We start from the raw sequence: 26776 nt of genomic DNA on the forward strand, positions 1-26776 counted from the left end.
TCCTTGATCACCTACATGAGTTTTGGTTGAATATTGATCAGTTCACATATATAATTGGTTAATTTATTCATTTATCGCTTTGATTATATGTTGTATGCTTCGATTTATTTTTTGTCTCTGTCTTTGCAGATCTCTTTCAAAACATTGCGGAGAAGCTGTTGAGAGCGATGAGAGGACATTTGGAGCATCAAAGGGTGAGTGATCGAAATATTTGAGGGACTTCATTAAATAGTTCGATAATATGGCAAGAGGCCTCTATCATTCTATTTCTTTCAAATGATCTGGACTTAGAGAAAGGCAGTAGTTACTGTGTGTTTGTTACTAGGGTTCTTAGAAGTTTAGGGAGACTGCTCTTGTCTGTAAGAGGGATTTTTCCACACAATAGCGGTGGAGAGTGACCCAACTAGCCTTAGGAGGTGCCCTTCCAACTCAAGTGGGGTCATTTCTCAGCTCTTTCATTATTTCATGGTAAAGGTTTAGGCATCCATAGCCTTACCTTTTGACAGCCCTTTCATGTTAACTATTCTTGTTGTCATATTTTGTTTAACACTTTCTTCTAGAAGTGGGCTCATCACCAATGTTCTTTGAGTTGTTTTTACACAACATGGGGTCTGGGTCATCCTTTGAACTTGTGGTGGTCTTATCACCAACCTCACTACAAGCATCTTAGCCATTTAATTGTCGAGTTCTTATATATGGGGTGTGGTATTCTAGTTCTTTTTCTATCTGGTTTGGAAACTAGGTTTACTGATAAAATTATCATTGTTATCTCTCTTCATCCTCGAGGTTCTAGGATTGTCCATCTATAACTTCCTTACTACAACTTTTGACTATCCAATCATGTTCAAGTTCTCTTCATTTGCGACGGAGGCAATAATCCCTCCCATAGGTTTCACAATTTGGAAGTGTTTTACCTTCTAGGTTTTGTTGGCAACTGTAATCCTTACATTTGTGTCTAAGTCAACATACTCTCTTTTAGGAATCAAAATCAGGTGGGGTTTTTCCTTGTAGTTTTTGTACGCAACTGTTTGCATTGTAGGTACACAATGGCTCTGAGAGGTAGACTACCAGTGTAATGGGGTGGTGCATTGACTGCGTCTTCTTCAAGGCATAGGTGACATTTTGCATGGGAATCTGTCTCCAATTTCTTCGACATTGCCCCACTTGAAGTCGGGAAAGAAAACCTAAATCTAGAAGAAACACAATTTGGCGACCGTAAATACTTCTCTGACTCAGAGATCGCTGGAAGTTCTATGAAATGGGTACCATACCCTGGTAAATTTAGAAGAGGAAGAATTCACTTCTAACACTCCATCACTCATCATCACCAGATGGAGACACTGCTCAACATGGTAATCCGAGATAAGCACACTCTCCATTAATCCGAGAATTAAATGTATTAATCTTTACTGCTCAACATGGAGACACTGCTCAACATCTCCATGTAATTTTATATCATAAGAGTGTAACTTACTAGTAAAGATTAATACATTTAATTCTCAATTCTTAATATCCAAATCTAAATCTACTATGAAGTGAATCGTGTCACCTGTTGCAACTTATTGAATATGTGTAATACAATCAATTATTAATTATATACTGCCAATATAAAGTTGGAATCTAATCAGTATTAAATTGATTCAGTATGTTTTATGTAATTAGATATATAGTTTTTGGTAATACAATTAATTATTAATTATATGTTTTTAATTATAATTTTTGAATATGGTTGCAATCTTCATGTATTATTTTTAGATATTTGTGTAATTTTTTTTTTTTTTTTTAACTTTAAAGGAATTAAAAACCTATTTACTATCACTAACTTCCTATTATAATTTAAGCAAGTTATAACATAAAAAATAAATATAGACTAAAGTATATAGCAACTGACATTTTTAACAGAGGCTAGGCAATTTTAAGCAAGATCGTGATTTTTTGTTGGTCAAATTATAGTTTTGAATGCATACATAGATTCAACACCCTGAAAAATCTTTGATCACTCAATTACACAACTTATACTCAATTGTATTTATTCTTTCTTGCATATCCGAGATTATAGAATTTCATTTCTCTATTTAACACCATTTAATTTAGCTAATATTAATATAGAATATAATTTTTTATAAATTTCTCCCCGAACATTAATTGAATATTTTAAAATTGAATCGCAGCTGTTGTGCATTTTAACCCATATTAAATTAAATTAAGCTGTCTGGTTGAATCCCTATTTAGTCGATATTAAATAATACCACCAATTGAGAAGACGTACATTCTACGTCTCCTCCAGCTCACTGAATCATTGAAAGGTCAAAGTTCCCGCCATACCGGCGACGTGGTAATTTCCGTGTTGAGTTCAAAGAGGTTGGCAGCATTCTGTTCCACTTTATTAAGCTATTAGCAACAGCGGTAGCTCCCGCTCTAACACTAGCGGAGTCACTAACATTCACAGGCAGCAAAGTTAATGATGGGGTTTACAAATGTTAGAGCCTTATTTCTCTGTTTTTCTTTATTTGTTCTCGTCTCCCTCTGTTTCCCCGTTACAACAGAGGCTCGAACGCTTGCCTCTTTTTCTTCTTCTGCTGTTCATGATGATCATTATTTTCCACCACCGACAGGTATGTATAATCATATTCACTTCTAACTGGCGAATTCAAAAATTTAGCTTTTTGTTTTTATATCATTATATGTATCTCCAGAGGATATCGTATCAAGAATTTTGACGTGAAATGTTTTTGTTTACTTGCAGTACTGCCTCTCGCTTATAGATTTTTTTATATGAATTGTTTTTCTTTTATTTGCAGAAGAGGGATCAAGGGAAAGCACAATAAGAAGACTTCGTCGGCGTCCACCACTTGTGCCGACATCTCCATCGGCAGACACTGAATCCCATGGGCCAGTGTTACTGGCGCCTCCTCCAATTAAAATATAGAGCAGATTCTTAGATCTCCGATGGGAGGCATGAAAAAATAGCATGTCGGGCCGAAGTATCGACTGCCTTGAGCAATAGGAATAAAGGCGAGAGTCCTACCCGTATGTCAGATATCTGATTTCCACAGTATACACATTACCGCCTCCATCAGTAGATATATACAGTGTCTGAGCTCTTCGCTTTGTGTAAGAGATCTGATTTCCAAAATGCACACATCTCCTCATAAAATAATATATGAAAGACAGCCCTATTGGCACTTGGATTAATTTTTATTTTTTTCCAATTGATGAAGGTGAATAATTTTCTTTTAGTTATATTTATGTTAAAAGACCAGTTTCAGGACATAAACCAGTTTCAGCATGTGATGTATGAAAAGAGTATGGTTAAAGATAATATATTTTTAATTTTGCAAACAGAGTATTGTTAGAGTGTTTTATTATTTTTAAATAAGGGGAAGTTCAATGCATAGCATACTTACATTGCAAAAACATCCATAAGCCCTTTTATTTTTTTCTAAATAAGGGGAAGTTCAAACCAAAGCATCTTTACGTTCCAATCATCCACCATTATAATAGTATGATGCACTATCAACAAATATATTGGTACGTTCCAATCATCCATCATTATAATAGTATGATGCACTATCAACAAATATATTGGACTTTATATATCGATGTGTTGGAATGAAAATTGAATAGAGGAATTTACACAGAGTGTTAGAAAAATAGAGAGCGATTAAACACAATACTAAAATACATATTATATTTCTTGATTATATAAATAAGTTATATATAAGAATTAGATTACTCATTTTTTTGATAATAAGATTCGAAAAAGGTGGATGTATCATTTATAGACAACTCACACAATACTAAAATATATATTATATTTTTTGATTAGATCACTCACTTCTTGATGAAAAGATTTGAAGAAGGTGGATGTATGATTCATAGACAACTCACACAGATAAGGAAATAACTATTTCTAGAATCACACCTACAAACTCACAATGACAACTCATGAGAATTTGGAAATCATGGATAACAAGAATGATGCTTTATATCATCATTTCTCATTTTATATATATAATTCATTTGTTATGGTGATCAAAAGTTGTATCTTTTAAATTATAATGATTTAACAAATAAACATTGAATCTTTTTCATTACTATTTAATAGGGATTTATCCCTATACTTCATGATACAACATGATTAATATATGATATTCTTGAATTGTAATGATTTAACAAGTACACATTGAGTCTTTTTCATTATTATATAATAGGGATTTCTCCATATACTTCATGATTAATATATATTCTTACATAGTATTTGACATTTGTTTATGTTATTGGAGCATCCACCATGTCACATTAAGAATGGGTTCAAGCAATGCAATAACATAATATTTTAATTTTTAATTTTTGTTTATTATATAATACTAAATAATGAAAAAGCTAATTTGACATGAAATGTGGGTTCGAGTATAGGTATCAGGACAAATGTGTTAGACCAGAGCATACATGACACACAACGGATTCATACTCATAGACTTAGATGGCAATAGCATAAAATAATTCACAGAGACAGACAAATGGAGAAACAAAAAGATTACTCAGTCAAAAATAGCGGAATAGATAAAACAAACATTGGAGAACAGAAATCACTTTGCATTACATAACAGGCTTGGGCCCTGGCTTGCTTTCCTTGGCTAGAGAAGTTACAAATTTATAGAGGCAGAAGAAGGATCTAGAATCTTGTATGTGATTCAGATGGAGATCTGGAATGATCTAGAAACTAATGGCGGTGTAGAAATATCTAGACTCCTACATGTGATTCTAGAAACTACTAGCGGTGTAGAAGGATCTAGAATCCTGCATGAATTTGTCTTCACACTTAAAATTCTCCCACTTGAAGCCAAATAAGAGTCATCAAGTCACAACGAGTCCTACCATGCCTCTACATAACTCATGTTTATTTCATGGTAGAATCTTAGTGAGCATATCAGCAGGGTTCCTATCTGTATGGATCTTTTCCAAGGATAATTGTTCTTCCTCCAACACATGCCGGATCCAATGGTACCTTAAGTCAATATGCTTGGCTTTTGAATGAAATGCTAGGTTTTCGCCAAGTGAACGGCACTGTGACTATCATAATATAGCACATACTTGTCCTGCTTTATTCCTATCTCTCCTAGGAATCACTGCATCCACAACAACTCTTTACAAGATTCTGTTGTAACTGTGTACTCTGCTTCTGTTGTAGAGAGGACTACTATTCTTTGTAGCCTTGACACCCAAGATACTGCTGCACCTGCAAATGTATATAAATAACCTGTAGTGGAATTTCTGGTATCCATATCTCCAGCCATATCCGCATTTGTAAATCCTTCAAGCACAGTCTCATCATGACCAAAACATAAACAATAATGACTAGTACCCTTGAGATACCTTAAAATCTATTTTACTGCTTGCCAATGTTGTTTGCCTGGATTGGTAAGGAACTTGCTCACTACTCCCACTGAATATGCAATGTCTGGTCGTGTGCATACCATGGCATACATCAAACTGGCATCTGCTGAAGCATAAGGAATCTTACTCATCCCTTCTTTCTCCTTTTCATTACTAGGACATAATTCAGTACTCAGCTTAAAGTGGGCTGCAAAGGGTGTACCCACTGGCTTGGCATCCTCCATATTAAACCTGTCAAGCACCTTCTTGATATATTTTTCTTGTGACAACCACGACCTTTTGTTTTTCCTGTCATGCATAATTTGCATGCCCAATATCTATTGTGCTCGTCCCAAATCCTTCATTGCAAATTTGCTACCCAAATCTTTCTTCAACCTATTGATCTTATTCTTATCATGCCCAACAATCAACATGCCATCCACATATAACAATAATATGATATACTTTCATTGATCATACCTCTTGAAATAGACACAATGGTCAGCTTCCAACCGTTGAAAACCATGTTTCAACATGAATGAATCAAATTTCTTATACCATTGTCGAGGTGCCTGTTTCAACCCATAGAGACTCTTCTTCAACCTACAAACAAGGCCTTCTTTACCTTTTTCTATGAAGCCTTTTGGCTGCTCCATATAAATTTCTTCCTCCAATTCACCATGAAGGAAAGCAATTTTTACATTCAATTGTTCACATTCTAAGTCTAAAGTAGCAACTAGACCAAGAATGACTCTAATGGATGACATTTTAACAATAGGTGAGAAAATTTTAGTGAAGTCAATACCTTCTTTTTGGGCAAAACCTTTCACCACCAGCCTTGCTTTATACCTCTCCTTCTTTTCGTCACCTTCATGCTTAATCTTGTACACCCATTTTTTTTGTAGAGCCTTTCTACCTTTTAGGAGGTTTACCAACTCCCAAGTTTTATTTTCTTGCAAAGAGTTCATTTCTTCTTCCATTGCTTTCTTGCATTCTTTACTGTGCTCAACTTTACAAGCTTCTTGAAAACAATTATGTTCACCTTCATCAGTGAACAAAATATAGTTTGAAGGAGTATACCTTTGTGAAGGCTTATGAGGCTTAGAAGATCTGCGAACCAACTGTGGTGGCACATTATCAGGTTGAATCCCCTGTAAAGGTTCCTGCAAGATTCCTTCTTCTTATTGTTCATCATTTTCCACTTGTTGTTCTTCATGCTCCTAAATTTGCTGTTCATTTTCTTGTATTGGTGGTATGTTTTCCTTTTGCTCTTCAAACCTGTCAATAACCTTCTTGAACTCCCAACTCACCTACAGTCCTCTTGAACATTATTGACTCATTAAATATAACATCCCTGCTTCTAATAATTTTATGTTTGACTGGATCCCATTGACAATAACCAAAATCTTCATTCGCATATCCCAAAAAAATGCATTTCATAGATTTATCATCTAGCTTAGTTCTATTTTCTTTGGGAATATGTACGGATGCTTCACAAGCAAATATTTTCAAGTGAGAATAATTCAAATTCTTACCAATCCAAACTTCTTCAGGGATACCGCCATCCAAGACTATAGTTGGAGATCTATTTATGAGGTAGCAAGCGGTCATGACTGCTTCATCCCAAAAATTCTTCTCCAAACTGGAATTGGACAACATACTTCGCACCTTTTCCATAATGGTGCAATTCATCCTTTCTGCGACACCATTTTGTTGAGGAGTACCAGGCACAGTCTTCTCATGCTTTATGCCAAACCTGTTACAGTATTCCTTAAATGTATTTGAGCAATATTCTCCACCATTATTTGTTCTTAAACATTTCAGCAATTTGTTAGTCTCTCTTTCAACAACAACATGGAATTTTTGAAATATTCCAAACACTTCACTTTTATTTTTCATAGGATATGCCCAAACCTTCTTCGATGCATCATTTATAAATGTTAAAAAATATGATGCTCCTCCTAATGATTTGATGTTAACAGACCCAAACACATCTGAGTGTACCAATTCTAACACATTTTTCTTTCTGTCATGGCCACCTCTAAGGAATGAAACCCTTCTTTGTCTACCATATATACAATGCTTACAAAGATCAAGATTGTAGGATTTCAAACCTGGAAATAAATTTTTACCAACAAGGATTTCTAAGCCCATCTTGCTCATGTGACCCAAACGCTTAGGTCGCAGATCTGCTGAATTTCCTTCTTTTGTGACAGCAGCCAAATCTAATTTTTCTATCAGTGTCTTCAATATGTATAATGTTCCTGTCTTGGGTCCTTTGGCCATGACCAATGCACCTTTACTAATTTTCCAGATGCTTTTTCCAAAGCTTGTCGAATAGCCTTCATCATCCAGTCATCTCATAGAGATTAAACTCATACGCATTTCTGGTACATGCCTGACCTATTTCAACAATATATCTTGTCCATCTTTCATCTTGATCTGGACATCTCCCACTTCAACAATGCTGCCAAAATGATTATTCTCCAAATGCACTCTAACATAATTACCAGGATTATATGAAACAAAACTATCTTTGCATGGGGTTACATGGTGAGATGCCCTAGAGTCAAGGATCCAATCAAAGCTACTGCTAGATGTATATACACATGCATCCTCTACTGAAATAGTAAACAACACATCACCATCTGTGGCTACAACAGTAGTCTCACCTTCATTTGTGCTAGACGACTTGTGACTTGTACTGGACGGTCTCTGATCCTTTTGTCTTTTCTTCCAGAATCAACATTTTTTCTTCATGTGTGTTATGCCCCTATACCAATAGGTGTCATATATCATGATTGACTTGATGAGCTATGTAATATGTTCATATCTTTTCTTGTTGCAAAGGTTTTCCATATTTATGTAAAAAATCAAAAAATTTTAAAAATGTAAAAAGGGTATACCCTAAAAGAAAAATCAAAGGGTGAAAAGAATAAAAAGATGGTCAAAAAATGAAAGAAAATGAACCGTAAACAAAAGAAAGACCAGGAAAGTGTGCAAGTCTAAATGCCACTACTTTTTACTTTTGTGTAATAAACAATTATGTGCAGCTTGTCACATATGCCACAATTCATGAATAGCCAAACAGTTTAAGCTTGGCTAGTTCATTTTTCAATTTCATATTGTAGAAATAGAGAATAAAGATCTGACCAAACAATGTAATCTTGGCAAATAAGTAGATAGGTAGAGTGAAAAAGGAGCTCAATAGTTTAATCTGAGCCCTTGGATGTAATAAGTGTAGATTTAGACAGGCATCACCATGTAAAATAAAAGACAGTTTGATAAGGATTTGTCAGTCTAAGTGCACCCTAATAAATAAGTGAAAATGCTAGGTTAACTAGGTAGGGTAGGTAAATGATGGCTGCAAAAAAACTTGTGGTAAATAATAAATGTCTAAATGTGTAAATGTGTAAATCTTTGTACTTTCATCATAAAATAAAGGCATGTATCACATGGAAGGCACATCAAATAAGCAAAGTCAAAATAATTAACTTCCCTATTCATTTCCCCTAAAATATACACTAATGTCCCCTAAGTGCCAAGGAATTCATCAAGTTAGAGGGGCTCAGAGCATTTCTCTGACTATTGGAGGGACTGGACCCTCGACCTAATAATTTATAATGCCTAAGTAGTTTAAACCCCTTCATCAACATTCATCCCTTTTACAAAGTTTTTCCTAAGTAAAATTCTATTTTACTTAGGGAAAATAAAAAAAATTCCATAAAAACACTCATTTTTCATCTAGCCTAAGTTTTAAATATACACATAGAAATGTTTCAAACTTAGCGCGCTCTTCACATAATCATATTAACTACTAATTTATATTAATATATATTTCCCCTATGCAAATTACCCACTCCCGTATTATTTCAACTATGTAAAACCCCCAAAATACTTATATATCCCGCCTCTCAGTTAAAATATAACCATAATACATTTTTAATTGGGATTAATTAGTTAATCTATAACTAATTAAGAACCTCGACCACCGCCACATTAAACAAGGATTAATTAACCCCAAAGATTAATTAATAACTTAAATGACCAATCTCACTGCTCCCAATACGATTAAAAAACCCTTAATTATGTTGGGCCCACCTTCATTAAACTCCACCACCTGACCTCCCCGATAGTCGTCCGATCAAGCCTCCAAGATCTGACGACTGTTGTGCATATCACACAGCCCTCTGCGACCGAACATTAGTGTGTGACCATGAACAATTTTGCAAACAGTTCCACCGCCATGTGTTGCTCATCTTATGGTATTATGCGGATGAGCCCAAATACTGCCCCCCGTCCTTTAGCGGTGTGATAAAAATCGCTTACCTCCTTGTTTGGTCAATTTAGTGATGTATAAATTGCAACTTTTAAATGTCAACCCGAGGCTCGTAAGCTGATGAAGTGAGGTGTACTATACGTACTTAGGTAACCGTTTTCTTAGTCCTTTGTCGTTTTAGCTTTTTTTTTAAGTTTGTTTTCGAATGTATCTTTCCTACTGTGATGTGATGGAAATGTAATAAAGCAAGTGAAATGTGGATGATTGTGGTGATCTCTAAGTGATTTCTCAAAACATAAAAAGTATTCTACAAGAAAGCTTGAACAACAACTGCAATAAAATCAACTCTTAAAGGAAAATAAAGACATCAAATAAAGGACTAATGACATCAGCCCAGTATCTCTGCTGCTGAATGAGAATGAGAATGAAATCTATATTAAATCCAACTAAAAGTAAGAACAACTATCTCACACTATGTCAACTCTTCAACTTAATCTTCTCTATGAAAAGATATCATGAAATGTTAAGCAATGTGAAATCTAAGTGAAACTACATAAAAGAGACTAGTCACAATACTTTAACTTCCTCTTAACCTTTTGCCTTTTAGCTAAATTTATCATGTAAGAAACAGTTATGAATAAGTCAAGTAATGTGAGTTCTAAAGCAAACTAAATCAAGCTATACTAAGTGATATTTTGGCTCCCAATAAAGTTATTTGATTATGGAAAAGGAACCATCAATAGATGAACAACTTGATATCTAAGAGCAGAAAGTAAATATGCAAGTTAAAGAAATGACAGTAAGGAAAATCAAAACTGCAAAACAATGAAGGTCAACAACATAGACAAGATGATCACGCATGCCACTAGTTATGAAAAGAAAAGAAGGAAAACTGTCCCGGGCTTTGCTAAGAAACCTGCATAACACACTGATCAGTCATGAACATAAAAGTGCAGAAATGTAAATCAACAGAAATCAAAGTTTATGTACAGCTAATATACATGTTGAAAAGAAATAAAAACGCAGCAATTTAAAAGACATCTGTACAGCTAATATACATGAAACAAGAAAAAGAAATGCAGGAAATTAAAAGTTACTGTACAGAGCTTCAGCAAACAGGGGCCCTCTGCCTACTTCAGCCGGTTCAAGGAGCAGTTATACGCTTAAATGCAAAACAGTCTTCTCATGTATTGAACATCAAATGTAAAGTACAGTGGGGAGCTCAAAATTACATACAAAACGATTACAAAAAACGATTAACTCTACAGCATTCAAGGACGCTTTATTTATAAGGAGAAAGCAAACTACTTTAACGAGATCTACGCTATTCAACCAGCTTGTTTAAAAACACGTGAATCCTCTGCGTCCCCGGATCTAGGTAACTGTCATCGTGTTCATTCAATCTGGAGAGTATGGCTGTTGGATTCGTGCTTCTAGATTGTCTCTGTGGCTGAGGATGATGCCACCTAGCTTCATGTGCCCAAAAACAGAGCAACGTAGAGCCGTGCCACCGCTGAACACTTCTGTTGACCGGTATTTGCCTCCTCGTTGACCGCGGGCTTTTATGGCTATTTTGGGTGATCTGGAGGGACACGTCCCATGTCCTTGACTCCTGGAACTTGCCCATGTGGCTCATCTTCTCGGAGGACACCTGTAACATATCATTTAATAAAACAACTGCGGAATCATGTGCTGGCTGCAGAAACTTGGATCAGCTGTGGAAACCTGTGTTGGCTGCGGAAACGCAGCACTCTGAACCAAAATTCTAAACCAAACAACAGCCATCAGCGTAGTTAGAAAACCATGTAAAAAGTCCTAAAATACAATGATTTAATCAACTTGGTAGATGAAATGAGTGCGAAAAGGAGGTTGAGAGGTGTATGGGAAGGTACAGGTTCAAGGCTCTATATACCCCCACTGTGAAGGTGTTGCATGTCCTCATGCAACCAAAACTTAGTTCTTTTCCTCAATCCATGCGCTCTGATGCTTCTGCAAGAACATCCAGCCTTCTTCTCTTTCTCCTTGATGCCAAAATGGTCCTTGGTTTCTTGACTAGACACCTGAACTTCAAATTAATCAATGCCCTGCTCAGCTTCTTACACTTTTTCTTCAACTTTCTATTCTTCTTCTGCCACAGTCCTAAGTGAAGCACGGTATTGTCATGGACAATCTTGTCCACTTTAATTTGCTCTTTTAATGCTTCATTTTCTTGTTTAATATGCCTATTTAGGACTTCCAACTCAAACACTTCCTGTTTTAAAGATTGTACTTGTGCATCAAGTGGCAAGGTGGTGCTTGGTCCTGCAGCTGATTGTTCCAAGGACTCTAGGTAGCTATATGCTTCTTGCTGGTTGGAATCTACCTCAGGTGTTTTCATCAGCCTGAACTCAAATTCTGGTGAAGGAGGACTGTTTTCTCTTTCCTGCTGAAAAGGGCTTTCCTCACGTGGAGGACTTGGCTCAATGATTGGCTGAGTTGGAGATTTCTCAAGTGTCTCTTTATCCAAATCAATAAAATGAGATTGTTTTTCTTTGGTTTTATTCCCCTTCCATTTTAGCCTAGTGCTCCTTCTCAGGTATGGACTAGTGCTCTCTTTCTGGGCACTCTGTTTTTCTTTTTGTTTTCTCTTTTTGATGGCAGCAGCATGAAGATGTGCTAATCTATCGGCCAGAGTTTGAGACTCTTCTTTTACAGATGGTTCAAGGGATGGATATGTCTCTTGAATAGTTATTTTACCTTTGTCCTTTTTCTGCTTTTTGTTTCTAACTCCCTCCTCTTCTTCCTCCTGAGCAGTTTCTTGAGTGTCTACTGTAGGAAGGTCCTGGGTTGTAACATTTCTTTCTTTCCTCCTACTTCTTTTTGGGATTTTTGGGGAACTGCTGGCAGAGGCTTCAGTCACTTCTTGGAAGTGATTTCTGATCAAAAACTTTTCCCAAGTATCATTATTATTTTTCAATTGATCTTCAATGAGAATTCTGATGAGCCCGTGATGGTAAAGGTGGGATTCAATATGGCCTACATGTTTCTGAACAGTAGAGCTCATTTTCTTCAGGCTTGCTAACAGAAAGTAAGGTAAATTAAGGGCATGGCCTTCCATAAAATTCATCATAATCCTTGCATGATACATGTACATGGTGCCAAAATGACCCTCGCATGTAATAAACTTCTGAACAAGTAATAACAACGTAGACCATTCTTCTTTGATTACATGCACAAGAATTCCTTTAGTAAATATAGAAGTATCCATACCTGGGTTTTTGAGCATGACTTTCCATCCTTGATCATCCAGACCTTTGTTTTTAAACCATCTGTCTCCCTCTTGTGGTAAACTGGCTGCTACTGCTATTGTGGCCTCTGTTATAGTAAATTTCAAGTCCCCTACCTCCACTACGTGTCCATTAAAGGACCGAGCAAAGGTTTTAGTGACTTCCTTATTATAACCTATGAACTTTTGAATAAATTTCAGCCACTTTGCTTTCTTCAATGACTCCTTCGTCTGCAGATACCCCTCCAGGTATTTTGGGCCCTCAGGTTCAGCTCTGAGTAACTTTCCCATTCTCGGCTTTCAACCCCGGCTGAAAATTTTACTGTGTGTGGACGTTCAAGGGAAAAACGAGCTGATTACGGGATTCTTAAGGTAAGTGGAGTGGCCGTAATCGAAATGCAAAGTGTATGCAGTGACTGTAATCAGGGTTTAGAGCAAAGATATGGAGGTTGCAGCGGAAATGGAGAGTAGGAAATAGTATGAGTACGAGGGAGTAAAGGATAAATAACGGAAACGAGTTCAATGCATGCGGGAGTGAGGTGATAATGGCAGAATAACAGCTGAGTCCTTTTGAGATCGGATGACTTACGCCACGTCTCATCGTTGGCTGTGGAAATTATGGTGGAGGAGAGCCGTAGTACAGTAGGTCACTTCTTCCACGTACGGTCAATAAATGAAAGAGCAGCCCCATTTCGAGTTTGAATTAATAGTGATTATGGGACCATTAGAAAGGAATGAGGTGGATGGATTATCATCGTGGAAGAGGAGTGATATGGATCTTGCCGTATCAAATCATGGTATTTAGTGGAATTTCCATGATCTAATAACTATGCATACAATGACATTAAATTGTTATTTGGTAGAGATTTTGATCATACCTTTGGAAGTTTGCCATTTGTTGATTAAGGCTTCTGACCCATTATTGCTCTTTGATCTTGCAGATGCCTCATATCTTTGCTGCCTTTGGTATTGATGACACTAACCTTTGACTGTGATTTTTTTTTGAAAACAGAGTGCTGCTGGCTGTAGAGACAGAGTGATGTTGGCTGCGGAAATCATTTCTGGCTGCGGAAACTGGTGCTAGCTGTGGAAACTAAGACAACACCCCTTTAACTGCACAAAGATAAATAGAAAAAGAACTAACTGAATGAAAATAGTCCTGAAGGGGACTTTTATTGATGGAATGAAATGAAATGAGTGGAATGAGATGGAAATGAAATGGAGTGAAGTGGAATGGAGATGAAAATGAGATGGAGGTGAAGTGGAATGACAAGTGAGGTGAAGATGGAAAGAAAAAGAGATTTTTTTTGGAGAATATAGAGTGTCAGGTACCCCTGATTTTCACTCTACATTTTCTGTATAAGACTACAATCTATGATTGGTTTTCAGGCTTATACAAAAGATTTTTTTTTTTTTTCTTTTTTTTTAACTGAAAGAAGCAAAGACTAGGCTGATGGAGGAGAAGGACTCTTCAGCCTCATTGCAGAATTTTCTTGAAACATTTTGACAAAGTCCTCTTTTGAGAGTGGCTTATGATAAATTTTCAATCGGTGGCCATTCACAATGAGAGGAGTTTGAAACTCATCAATAGTCTTGACTCGAACTACTCCATTGCTAAAGATTTCATCAATCTCATATGGTCCAAGCCAATGAGTCTGAAATTTCCCTTTGAAGTCTTTAAACTTGGAATCAAACAGTAACGCCCAATCTCCCTTTTGAAACTTTTTCTCTTTGATATATCTGTCATGCCACTTAGTTCTTTGGTGCTGAACTAGATCAGTCCTTAAAATTGCATCTTGTCTTATTTCATCTAGCTCATTCAGCTGCTCCATTCTGTGCTTTTGGGCTTCTGATAGATTCATCCCCAACTGAACTGCCATCTTGAAGGTCTTGACTTGAAACTCAATGGGGAGCAAGACTTTTTTCCCATAAACAAATTCATAGGGAGAATGTCCTGTTGTGTTCCTCCATGTAGTTCTATAGGCCCATAAGGCTTCAGGAAGCCTTTCTGCCCAATCTCTTCTGTGGAGATGAACAGTTTTGGTGATGATGTTCTCAAGAACTTTGTTTGTAGATTCCACTTGACCATTTGCTTGCGGATGGTATGGAGTAGATTTTCTGTGCTTGATTTTGTATTCTTCCATCAGCTTCTCCATCAAGTTAGATGTAAATTGACTTCCCTGATCTGTCACAATTTCTCTTGGGACACCAAAACGAGTAAAAATATCCTCAAAAAGAAATTGAACAACCGAATTTTCAGTGGCAGAAGGCAATGCCTTGGCTTCCACCCATTTAGTAACATAATTAGTGCAAACCAATATATACTTCTTTTGTCTAGATGGTGGATTAATAGGTCCAATGAAATCTAAAGCCCATTTTTCAAAGGGTTCGATGAGTACCTGTGGCTGTAATGGCATTTCATTTGAAAGAGTTGGTCTCCCAACTCTTTGGCAGCTGTCAAACCTTCTAACATATTGTTTTGCATCTTTGAAGAGAGAAGGCCAATAATATCCTAAAGAAAGGATTTTATAGGCCGTCCTCTTGTCAGCAAAGTGTCCACCGCACGGTTCATCATGACATGCCTTAAGGATGTCAGGCATTTCATCTTCCCGAACACATCTTCTGATCACACAATCTAGCCCTGTTTTGAACAATTCATTAGAAATCCATGAATAATTTGAACTCTCCTGAATAATTTTCCTTTTCTCATTAGGAAATAAGTGTGGAGGTAGCTTCCCTGTAACCAAATAGTTAGCAATATCTGCATACCAAGGAGTTTTAGTAGTTACTGCAAACAAATATTCATCTGGAAACTTATCCTCTACAGGAGAATCTTCGTTAGTATTTTGGATTCTAGACAAGAAATCAGCTACTGTATTTTGTTTCCCTGGTCTATCTAACACAGTAATATTGAATTCTTGTAAAATTAAAAGCCATCTTGTAACTCTGCCATTAGTAACAGGTTTGTTCATGAGATATCTAATTGCAGAATGATCAGTATGGACAAAAGTTTCATAGCCAGTTATATAGTGTCTAAACTTGTTGATTGCATGAACAACGGCTAAGAACTCTTTTTCAGTCACGGTATAATTTAACTCAGTAGGAGTCAAATTTTTACTGGTGTAATAAATGGCATAAGTATCTAAATCCTTTTGACCCAACACAGCTCCTAGAGCTGTATCTGAAGCATCTGTAGAAATATGGAAAGGAAGTTTCCAATTTGGCCCTCTCAAAATGGGTGCTTCAGATATTCTTGTTTTTAAAGTTTCAAATGCAGATTGACAGTCAGGATCCCAATTGAATTCACAGTCTTTTGTAAGTAATTTGAAAAGCAGAGATACTATCTTAGTGAAGTTTTCAATAAATCTTCTATAATATCCAGTAAATCCAAGAAAACTTCTAACATCTTTTTGACAATTTGGAATAGGCAACTTGGAGATGACTTCAACTTTTGATCTATCAACTTTAATTCCATCTCCTGAAATATGATGTCCTAAAACAATCCCTTCAGTAAACATCATAAAACATTTTTCATGACTTAATGAAAGATTTGTTTCTTTACATCTTATAAGGACTTTTTCCAGATTTTCTAATGCCTCTTCAAATGAATTACCATAAACTGTAAAATCATCCATATAGACCTCTACACAATCATGAATTAGATCAGAAAAGATTCCTAGTACTGCCCTTTGAAATGTTGCGGGTGCATTACATAATCCAAAAGGAAGTACTCGGTAAGCAAAAGTTCCCCATGGACAGGTAAATGTGGTCTTGTCCTGATCTTCAAGTGCTACCTGAATCTGATTGTAACCACTAAAACCATTCAAAAATGAGAAATACTTTTTTCCTGCTAAAGTATCTAATACTTGATCAATAAAGGGCAAAGGAAAGTGATCCTTCAAAGTTGCTTTGTTCAATTCCCTGTAATCAATGCAAACCCTCCATTTACCATTCTTTTTAGGTACTATAACCAAAGGAGAAACCCACCGGCTATTTGAAATGGGGTAAATGAAGTTTACATTAAGTAACTTTTGGAGCTCTTCTTTCACTATCTCCCTAAGGTTTGGATTCATCCTTCTTTGAGGTTGTCTGATTGGTCTACTATTTTCCTCAATGTAGATGTGATGAATGCAAGTCTTAGGGTCAATACCTTTCATATCAGTATACTCCCATGCAAATGCAGTAGAATGTTTTTGCAAGATTTTGGTTAGCTCCCCCTGTTGTGATTTTTCCAAGTTTCTGTTGATATTCAATGTTTTTCCTGGAAAAATCTCAATGGCAGAACTATCAAACTCTTCCATAGAGAAAAGAGACATTTGTCTAGATGATAGACACTCAATGTCAAAATCCAACTGAAATTGTGTGTGGTCATATTCTGAAGATGGTTCAAAGTTTTCTAATGTGTTCAGAATTTGGCTATCTTCACTAATCTCAGAAATGGTAAAGACAGGTTGTATAGTATCTTCATCATCAACCCACTCATTATCTCCTATTTCTATAATTGCTTTTGCTGGAGGATACAGATTGAACTTCTTTGTCGAATTACCATCAGAAATATACATATCCCCAGACCTACAACTTATGAAAGCATCAGCTGTGGCTAGCCAAGGTTTTCCTAAAATAAGAGGATGTCCTCCTAGATTACTCTTGGGAGTTAAAATCATGAAATCCACTGGATATTCCCAAGAGTCTAAGGAGACTGGAATGTCTTCTAATACACCATCTGGTTTAATAATTGATCGATTTGCAAGTTGCAGAAAGGTAGGTGTAAAAAGAAGATTAGGAAGTTTTAGCTGTTCCATAGTCTGTCTACTCATGATGTTGATAGCAGCCCCTAAATCAATCAAAGTATTTGGTATTTCTACCCCATTGATATGTGTTTTAACAATTGGGCTACTAGGATCTACATATTTCTGCATAGTAATTTTTCCCATCATGATATCTGCAATTTTCCCTACCAGGTGGATCCTTCTGGTATCTTTTGGTTTCCTTCCTGGTCTTTTAAGACTCAACTCCTTTATTGTTTTTGCTAGAATAGGAATCTCTTTAATGGCTTGTAACAAGGGAATCTTGATATATACATTCTTCAATTCATCTAGAAAATTATAGTCAGGCAACCAAATTTGTTTTTCCACTCCTTTGTCAATTTGTAATCTTTCAGGAAAAGGAGGTGTGGATAAAGATGCAGGTTGCTCAACTATGGGAGTTGTGGGGGTTAATTCTTTTTCTTTTTCTTTTTGAGTGTTTGGGTTTTGAAGAGATGCTTCAGAACCCTTATTGGCTTCAAGAGACTCTTCCTCAAAAATGCTTTGCTTTTGAGCATTTATAGAAGGTTTATCTAGGACTCTACCTGATCTGAGTTGTACTTCATTGAGAGGAACAATCATATAGGTAGGAAATTGTTGACCTTCCATCATGTAAGCATTTTGAGGGTTTTTATTATTGGGGTTTGGCAATGGCTGAGAAGGAAGTTGATTTGACTTCTGTTGGAATGGAAGCAAGAGTTGAGAATTTGGATTCTGTTGAGAAGGTTGTTGTTGTTGTTGTTGTGGAAATGGCAATGATAGTTGTGAATTTTGATTTGGAAGTTGTGGAGCTTGTTGGTTTTGAAAAGATGGAGGATATTGGTAAAATTGAGCAAATCTCCTATAAGGATTTTGCATACCTTGTACCCATGATTGAAAAGGATTTTGAGGTTGGGACCAAGGTTGTTTCCAAGGATTCCAATTTGGTGGGGGTTGAAAATTCATAGAGTTGCTAAACCCTTGATTTTGTTGCCCCTGCCAAGGTCTCCTTGCAACAAAACAGAGAGATTCGATTGTATTTGGATCTTCTTGAAAGACAGCTTTGAGCCCAGGAATTGAAGGACAATCCTTGGTCTCATGATTCTCTGAACAAATTACACATGTTTCTACAACTTTTGCATCCAAGGGACATTCCCTTAGAGCATGTTTCTTCCTACATTTTGGGCAAAAGATGGCCAAAGCCTCAGCTTCTGCTTTCTATTTATTGTGAATCTTAAGGGTGTCTAGTTGTTCACTAAGACTCCCTAAGATGTCAGTTTTGAATTCATCAAGCATGTTGCCAATCTCAGCCCTACTTACTGATCCAGTTGCAGATTTGTTTGCTCTGATGAGAGAAGGATCTCTAGGCCCTTTTTGAGTTTTAGATTTCCCTCTTGAGAGATGGACATATAGCTCTGCTATATCATTGAGTGAAAGTTGAGATATATCTCCCTTCCCCATCATGTTCAAAATATCTATCCATTCATCTCTAATGGCTTTTAATAGAAGGGCTTTCAAGGTCTCCTCATCTAAGTTACTCATTTTTGCTCTTTTCAGGTTGTATTGAAATCTTTCAAGTAAATCCTCCAAGTTTTCATCTTCTCTTTGCACCATTTTGAATACCTCATCCTTGTGATTGGTGGGCATACAATAGTCTGGGTACCTATCCAAAAATGTTTGTTTCATATCATTCCAAGACCTAATGGATTGAGTGAGTAATCCCATGAACCATTTCAAGGCTGCTCCTTTCAATGTTGAAGGAAACAGTTTGAGTTTTTGAGAGTCTTCCAGATAATCATAAGTTCGACACACGACTTCAAACTCAAATAGAAATGTTTCAGGGTCCTCATTCCTTAACCCATGGAAGTTTGGGAGGACAGATGGTGAGATGTTTTTCATGGTGGCTCGGGAACCCTCATCAACTATAGGAAATCCAAATGAGTTATCTCCATCCCTATTTCCCCCAATGTTACCTCTACCTCCTCCATTGTTTCCTCCTCCTCCTCCTCTACCTCTACCTCTCCCAAATCCAGTTGCTCCTTCCTCTGTCATAGTAGTTTCCCTAGAGACTTCAGAGTCTTTTGGTTCTTCTACAAAGGGTGAACGAGAAGGAATTTCTCCCTCTTCTTCTTCAGATGATTCTACTTCTTCAATTACAATTTGCCTTTCTGTAGAAGGAAGGAAAGGATCTCTTTCTAATTCAAATTCGATGGAAGGTGTGGGAGAGTCGACTCCTGCCTCTTGAATTCCAGGAATCCTAGGGCTAGGAGTGTAAGTTGGAGATGATGGAGGTGTCTCTTGTCTATTCCTTGAAGTAGATGGACTTGTAAAAATCGAACTCTTGGCTCTAGCTAAAAACCTTCCCCTAGAATCTCTTGCTCTATGCATGTCATTTTTTTTATTTTTCTTCAAGTCGGGCTAATAATTCTCTTTCTCATCTTTCAGGTCACTCTAGGTGCAAGAAGAGAGCATACTCAAGAAACTATTAAACCAATAACTTTCTCTTTTCTGATCCTCCAGATCACACTAAGTGCAAGAGGAGAGCATACTTTGAGAGGTTATCAATTTTCCTTTCTTGAAATTTTCTTGTTTTTTTTTAGAAATTGGCTACCTAATTTCACTTCCCCGGCAACGGCGCCAAAATGTTTGGTCAATTTAGTGATGTCTAAATTGCAACTTTTAAATGTCAACCCGGGGCTCGTAAGCTGATGAAGTGAGGTGTACTATATGTACTTAGGTAACCGTTTTCTTAGTCCTTTGTCGTTTTTAGCTTTTTTTTAAGTTTGTTTTCGAATGTATCTTTCCTACTATGATGTGATGGAAATGTAATAAAGCAAGTGAAATGTGGATGATTGTGGTGATCTCTAAGTGATTTCTCAAAACTTAAAAAGTATTCTACAAGAAAGCTTGAACAACAACTGCAATAAAATCAACTCTTAAAGGAAAATAAAGACATCAAATAAAGGACTAATGACATCGGCCCAGTATCTCTGCTGCTGAATGAAAATGAAAATGAAATCTATATTAAATCCAACTAAAAGTAAGAACAACTATCTCACACTATGTCAACTCTTCAACTTAATCTTCTCTATGAAAAGATATCATGAAATGTTAAGCAATGTGAAATCTAAGTGAAACTACATAAAAGAGACTAGTCACAATACTTTAACTTCCTCTTAACCTTTTGCCTTTTAGCTGAATTTATCATGTAAGAAACAGTTATGAATAAGTCAAGTAATGTGAGTTCTAAAGCAAACTAAATCAAGCTATACTAAGTGATATTTTGGCTCCCAATAAAGTTATTTGATTATGGAAAAGGAACCATCAATAGATGAACAACTTGATATCTAAGAGCAGAAAGTAAATATGCAAGTTAAAGAAATGACAGTAAGGAAAATCAAAACTGCAAAACAATGAAGGTCAGCAACTTAGACAAGATGATCACGCATGCCACTAGTTATGAAAAGAAAAGAAGGAAAACTGTCCCGGGCTTGGCTAAGAAACCTGCATAACACACTGATCAGTCATGAACATAAAAGTGCAGAAATGTAAATCAACAGAAATCAAAGTTTATGTACAGCTAATATACATGTTGAAAAAAAATAAAAATGCAGCAATTTAAAAGACATTTGTACAGCTAATATACATGAAGCAAGAAAAAGAAATGCAGGAAATTAAAAGTTACTGTACAAAGCTTCAGCAAACAGGGGCCCTCTGCCTACTTCAGCCGGTTCAAGGAGCAGTTATACGCTTAAATGCAAAACAGTCTTCTCATGTATTGAACATCAAATGTAAAGTACAGTGGGGAGCTCAAAATTACATACAAAATGATTACAAAAAATGATTAACTCTACAGCGTTCAAGGACGCTTTATTTATAAGGAGAAAGCAAACTACTTTAACGATATCTATGCTATTCAACCAGCTTGTTTAAAAACACGTGAATCCTCTGCGTCCCCGGATCTAGGTAACTGTCATCGTATTCATTCAATCTGGAGAGTATGGCTGTTGAATTCGTGCTTCTAGATTGTCTCCGTGGCTGAGGATGATGCCACCTAGCTTCACGTGCCCAAAAACAGAGCAACGCAGAGCCGTGCCACCGCTGAACACTTCTGTTGACCGATATTTGCCTCCTCGTTGACCGCGAGCTTTTATGGCTGTTCTGGGTGATCTGGAGGGACACGTCCCATGTCCTTGACTCCTGGAACTTGCCCATGTGGCTCATCTTCTCGGAGGACACCTGTAACATATCATTTAATAAAACAGCTGTGGAATCCTGTGCTGGCTACAGAAACTTGGATCAACTGCGGAAACCTGTGTTGGCTGCGGAAACGCAGCACTCTGAACCAAAATTCTAAACCAAACAACAGTCATCAGCATAGTTAGAAAACCATGTAAAAAGTCCTAAAATACAATGATTTAATCAACTTGGTGGATGAAATGAGTGGGAAAAGGAGGCTACGAGGTGTATGGGAAGGTACAGGTTCAAGGCTCTACACTCCTCCTGCTAATGAAAAAACATCAAATCCTCCCATTGACGCAACCCATCCAAATCCCGAATCCCACCAAATTCTGGAATTTGTATAAAAAACAAAAGAAATCATTTCGTCGTTCTATTTTGCGAACACATACATCCATGCAAACTTAACAATGAGGTCAACCAACTCGTGCTCCCAGCCACCAACCAACTTCAAAATTTGCAGTCGACGCCACTGAGAGTCCTCCATTCACACCCAAAGTACCTGTATTCCGTTGCTCGTCCCTAAAAGAAGGTATTTACCAAATTCCCATCAAGAAACCCTATGAATACTTGCTTTCTCTGCAAATTAACTAAAAAGAACCTCAATTCACCATAATTCAGTTACCACACTTGAAATTCAAGTTCTCCAGACCCTCTGTTTTCACAAAATTCCCATAAAAACCCCAGTTTCCTTTTTGAATCCACAAGAATCAGAATGGAAACCCCCGTTGCCCTAAACATTGCACCTATTACTACCCCTCACCGAGACTTAGATTATCTGCCCCTCGTAGATAAGGATTTTCAAATAAAATACTTGAGCACTGATAAATACCACCTAAAAGTCTTTTGCCAATGCTGAGACAATCACTTGAATGACAATGATACCATAGGACTATGGGAATCCAATATCCTAATGTATTTTCTCCCCTCTGTGCACATTTTTCGTGACATTGTCCATCAGTGCCATGCAAATTATGACCCCAATCTCAAAGCAGTGATGTCTCTCGATCAAATAGTCCTGTTTACTATTACTGCAGACTCCATCAATGAGATGCTTCAATTTCAACCCAGTCAAACCCTCACCCCCATTTCCCTTGGAGAATTGCTTGAGAAATCATCCAAGTTGTCCTAGTCTGAACTTATTCCCCTGTGCTAGACTTTCATCTATAAGGAGTATCAAACTAATAATGCCCCTCCCTATATGTCAGTTTTCTTCACAAAAACAAGTAGAGTTGTAGTTGATGATATCTGCAGTCATGGGATTTAATACTAGCAAATATGTAGATGAATTGACCTTAGTTTTGATGTTCATATTTACCCCTGGTCAGCCCCCCGCTGTCTAGTACAATTATGCTGCCTTTGTTACTGAGAAAATCCATCACCAGTTCATGAGGCTGGAAAATGAGAAAGTATTCAAATACTCCACATTCATCTATCACCTTATTCTCTACTATCAGTCTAACAAGTTCCCATTTTTTGTCAATAAACTTGATAGAAAGATAACCTAAGGTCAGTTATTTTTTGGACTTCAATCTTCCACCATTCTTTTACTTATCTCTATTCATTTAATGAGTTTATTGACCAATTTGTCCACCGAGTGACCACCATGTTGACAGGAAATCCTCCCACTAAGATTAGCGATGAAATCAAAAGGATCTTTTAGCTCTCCAAACAGTACAAGGTAGGTGATTGGTACTTGTACCAGAATCAAATTGGGATCAAGATATATGGTTGTGAGCTTCCCTCATTCAAGCTACCAAAATATGTTCCAATGAAGTTATTTGCATTGGAATATTATAGACAAATGATATTGTTTTTTAATTGAATTGGTATTAAAGTTATTTAAATAAAAAACATAATATGGTATGTGAATTTCAATTTCTATATGATTAAATTTTATTATATAATTTAATTGCAACCATATCCATTCATTATTTTCATGTAAGAAAAACTATAAATATAATCCAAAGAAATTAAAAAATACCTATAAAAATAAATATTAAAATTCATATAAAAAACACTTTAGAAATAAAACCATCATAAGAAAATTCTGCGAGGGTAAGGGTACCCATCAAATTTAACCCCTATTGGCGAGGGCCAATTGTCTTCCCACCCCGATCAGGAAAACTACTTTCATTAAATTACATCATTAGTCTTCTGGCCCAATTGTCTTCCCACCCCGGTCGGCGAAACTACTTTCATTAAACTACATTATTAGTTGAATAGCAATTTAATGCATATTAAATTATAGCACCGACGGACGAGGCATACGCTCCATGGCTCTGCCAGTTTACTAAACAAAATTCAAAGTCAAAAGTCTCCGCCATACCTTGATTTTGATGAGAATTTGGTAGCATATGTTACCTTCTTCTATGGCACTTGGGACAATCTGCACTTGCTAAGCGATTAGCAACAGCACTAGGTGCCGCTTTAACAATAGAGCACACGACTCACAAATACTCGGCAAAGTTAATGATGGGTTCTACAATTGTAACAACCTTATTTCTCTGTTTTTCTTTCTTTGTTCTCGTCTCCCTCTGTTTCCCCGTTACAACAGAGGCTCGAACGCTTGCCTCTTTTTCTTCTTCTGCTGTTCATCATGATCATTGTTTTCCACCAGCGACAGGTATGTATGATGGTATTCACTTCTAACCGGTGAAATCATTTTATTTTTTTTATATGTCATTATATGTCTCTCCAGAGGATTTCGTATCAAGAATTTTGACGTGAAATGTTTTTGTTTATTTGCAGTATTGGCTCTCGCTTATAGATTTTTGATATGAATTGTTTTTCTTTTATTTGCAGAAGAGGGGTCAAGGGAAAGCACAATAAGAAGACTTTATAGGTGTCCACCACTTGTGCCGACATCTCCATCGGCAGACACTCATACATACCATGGGCCAGAGTTTCCGTCGCCTCCTCCAATTAAAATATAGAGCAGATTCTTAGATCTCCGATGGCAGGCATGAAAAAATAGTATGTCGGGCCGAAGTATCGGCTGCCTTGAGCAATAGAAATAAAGGCGAGAGTCCTACCCGTATGTCAGATATCACAGTGTACACCATAGTTACCAAATGGTAACTATGATTCAACTATGATTCGATACGGAAAAATTCGACCCTATAAAATTCAATAGGAAAAAAATTCGACATTATATATCTTACATATACTTAATTTTATTTTATTTTTAAATTTAAATAAATAATTATTATATGAAAATTCATTAAATCTTTCTCTATCAAGTATATCTATGTTTACTTATTTCCAACGTTAATTTCTCCTATTTAAAATGTTAGACACTTTCTCTCTAAAACGGCTTAGAAATAATGAAGATCAAAATGCATAAAATTAATTATTATTGCAGACTAGAAAAACATGTAAAAGTAAAATCTAATAATATGAGTCACAACACACAAAACTAGAGTTCAATATAAAAATTGAGATATTGGATATTAAAATTATGATTTAAGTGATCTCTAAATACCATGAAATTATCTCTAAATCACTAAATAGATCTATTTGAAAATGTACATGTCATCTACAAACATTGATACAACTCTTAAAGGGTCTTTTTTTTGTAGATATCTACAAACTTCTAGAGAATCTTCTTGAAAGCCAACAACAATGATATCCAATTTAAGATTCAAATATGAATTTAGATTCAAATATCCTAGAACAATTTGTAAATAATATATAATGAAATACCAAAATCAAATTAAGATTAACATAATCAATTTTCTAACTAAATTGTTAACAATATTTAGCATTCTATAGAGAAATTTAATAGAAATTGTCTTTTTTATAATATAAGAATTATTGTTTTTCATTTTTTTTTATAAAAATGATTGTTTATATTTTTTCCAATTTTCTAATTCATCCTCGTATAAAAAAGTATCCGTATAAAAATATTATAAAAACTAAAAAAAATTGAGATTAAAAATCGTTGCATTATTTTTCAATTCTCAAATTTCCACGAATAAAACTCGATTTACTTACTATATGATTTTATTCAACAGTGATTTGTCAACGTTCATTGTTCTACACAGCGCAGTGGCAGCACAGTGGGCGCTGGAAATCACTGATAGAAAACTTTGAACAAAATCATTCAAGGCTGACCTATACCGAATGGGAAACTAACGAATTATTCACCGTACCGATAGAAAGCTTTGAACAAAATAATTCAACACTGACCTATACCGAATTGGAAACTAACGAATTATTCACCGTACCGAACCAAATCAGCGAATTACGGAATATTTTTTTGCAGGTACGGCCAAACTTGGTAACTGTGGTGTACACATTACTGCCTCCATCAGTAGATATATAGGCCAGTGTCTTAGCTTTTAGCTTTGTGTAAGATATCTGATTTCCAAAATGCACACATCTCCTCATAAAATAATATTTGAAAGGAAACCCTATTGGAACTTATATGTTGGATTAATTTTTATTTTTTTTCCAATTGATGAAGGTAAATAATATTCTTTTAGTTATATTTATGTTAAAAACCAGTTTCAGGACATAAACCAGTTTCATTATGTGATGTATGAAAAGAGCATGGTTAAAGATAATATATTTTTAATTTTATAAACAGAGTATTGTTAGAGTGTTTTATTATTTTTAAATAAGGGAATGTTCAAGGCAGAGCATATTTACATTGCAAACATCTATAAGCTCTTTTATTTTTTTCTAAATAAGGGGAAGTTCAAGCCAAAGCATCTTTACGTTCCAATCATTCACCATTATAATAGTATGATGCATTATCAACAAATATATTGGACTTTATATATTGATGTGTTGGAATGAAAATGGAATAGAGGAATTTATACAGAG

At 36.1% G+C, this 26776-nt stretch overlaps 1 long non-coding RNA gene across 1 annotated transcript; it reads left to right on the forward strand.

Moving 5' to 3' along the window:
• The first annotated feature begins 2431 nt into the window (after positions 1 to 2431).
• Positions 2432 to 3064, forward strand: LOC149242216 (uncharacterized). Its single transcript, XR_016245707.1, has 2 exons — positions 2432 to 2615; positions 2802 to 3064. It is a non-coding gene; the product is annotated as an uncharacterized LOC149242216 (long non-coding RNA).
• Positions 3065 to 26776: the final 23712 nt, after the last annotated feature.

The sequence above is a fragment of the Pinus tabuliformis genome, chromosome 8 (genome assembly GCF_031772625.1).
Source record: "Pinus tabuliformis cultivar Carrire ecotype Pingquan chromosome 8, CPIR1, whole genome shotgun sequence".
Taxonomy (NCBI): domain Eukaryota; kingdom Viridiplantae; phylum Streptophyta; class Pinopsida; order Pinales; family Pinaceae; genus Pinus; species Pinus tabuliformis.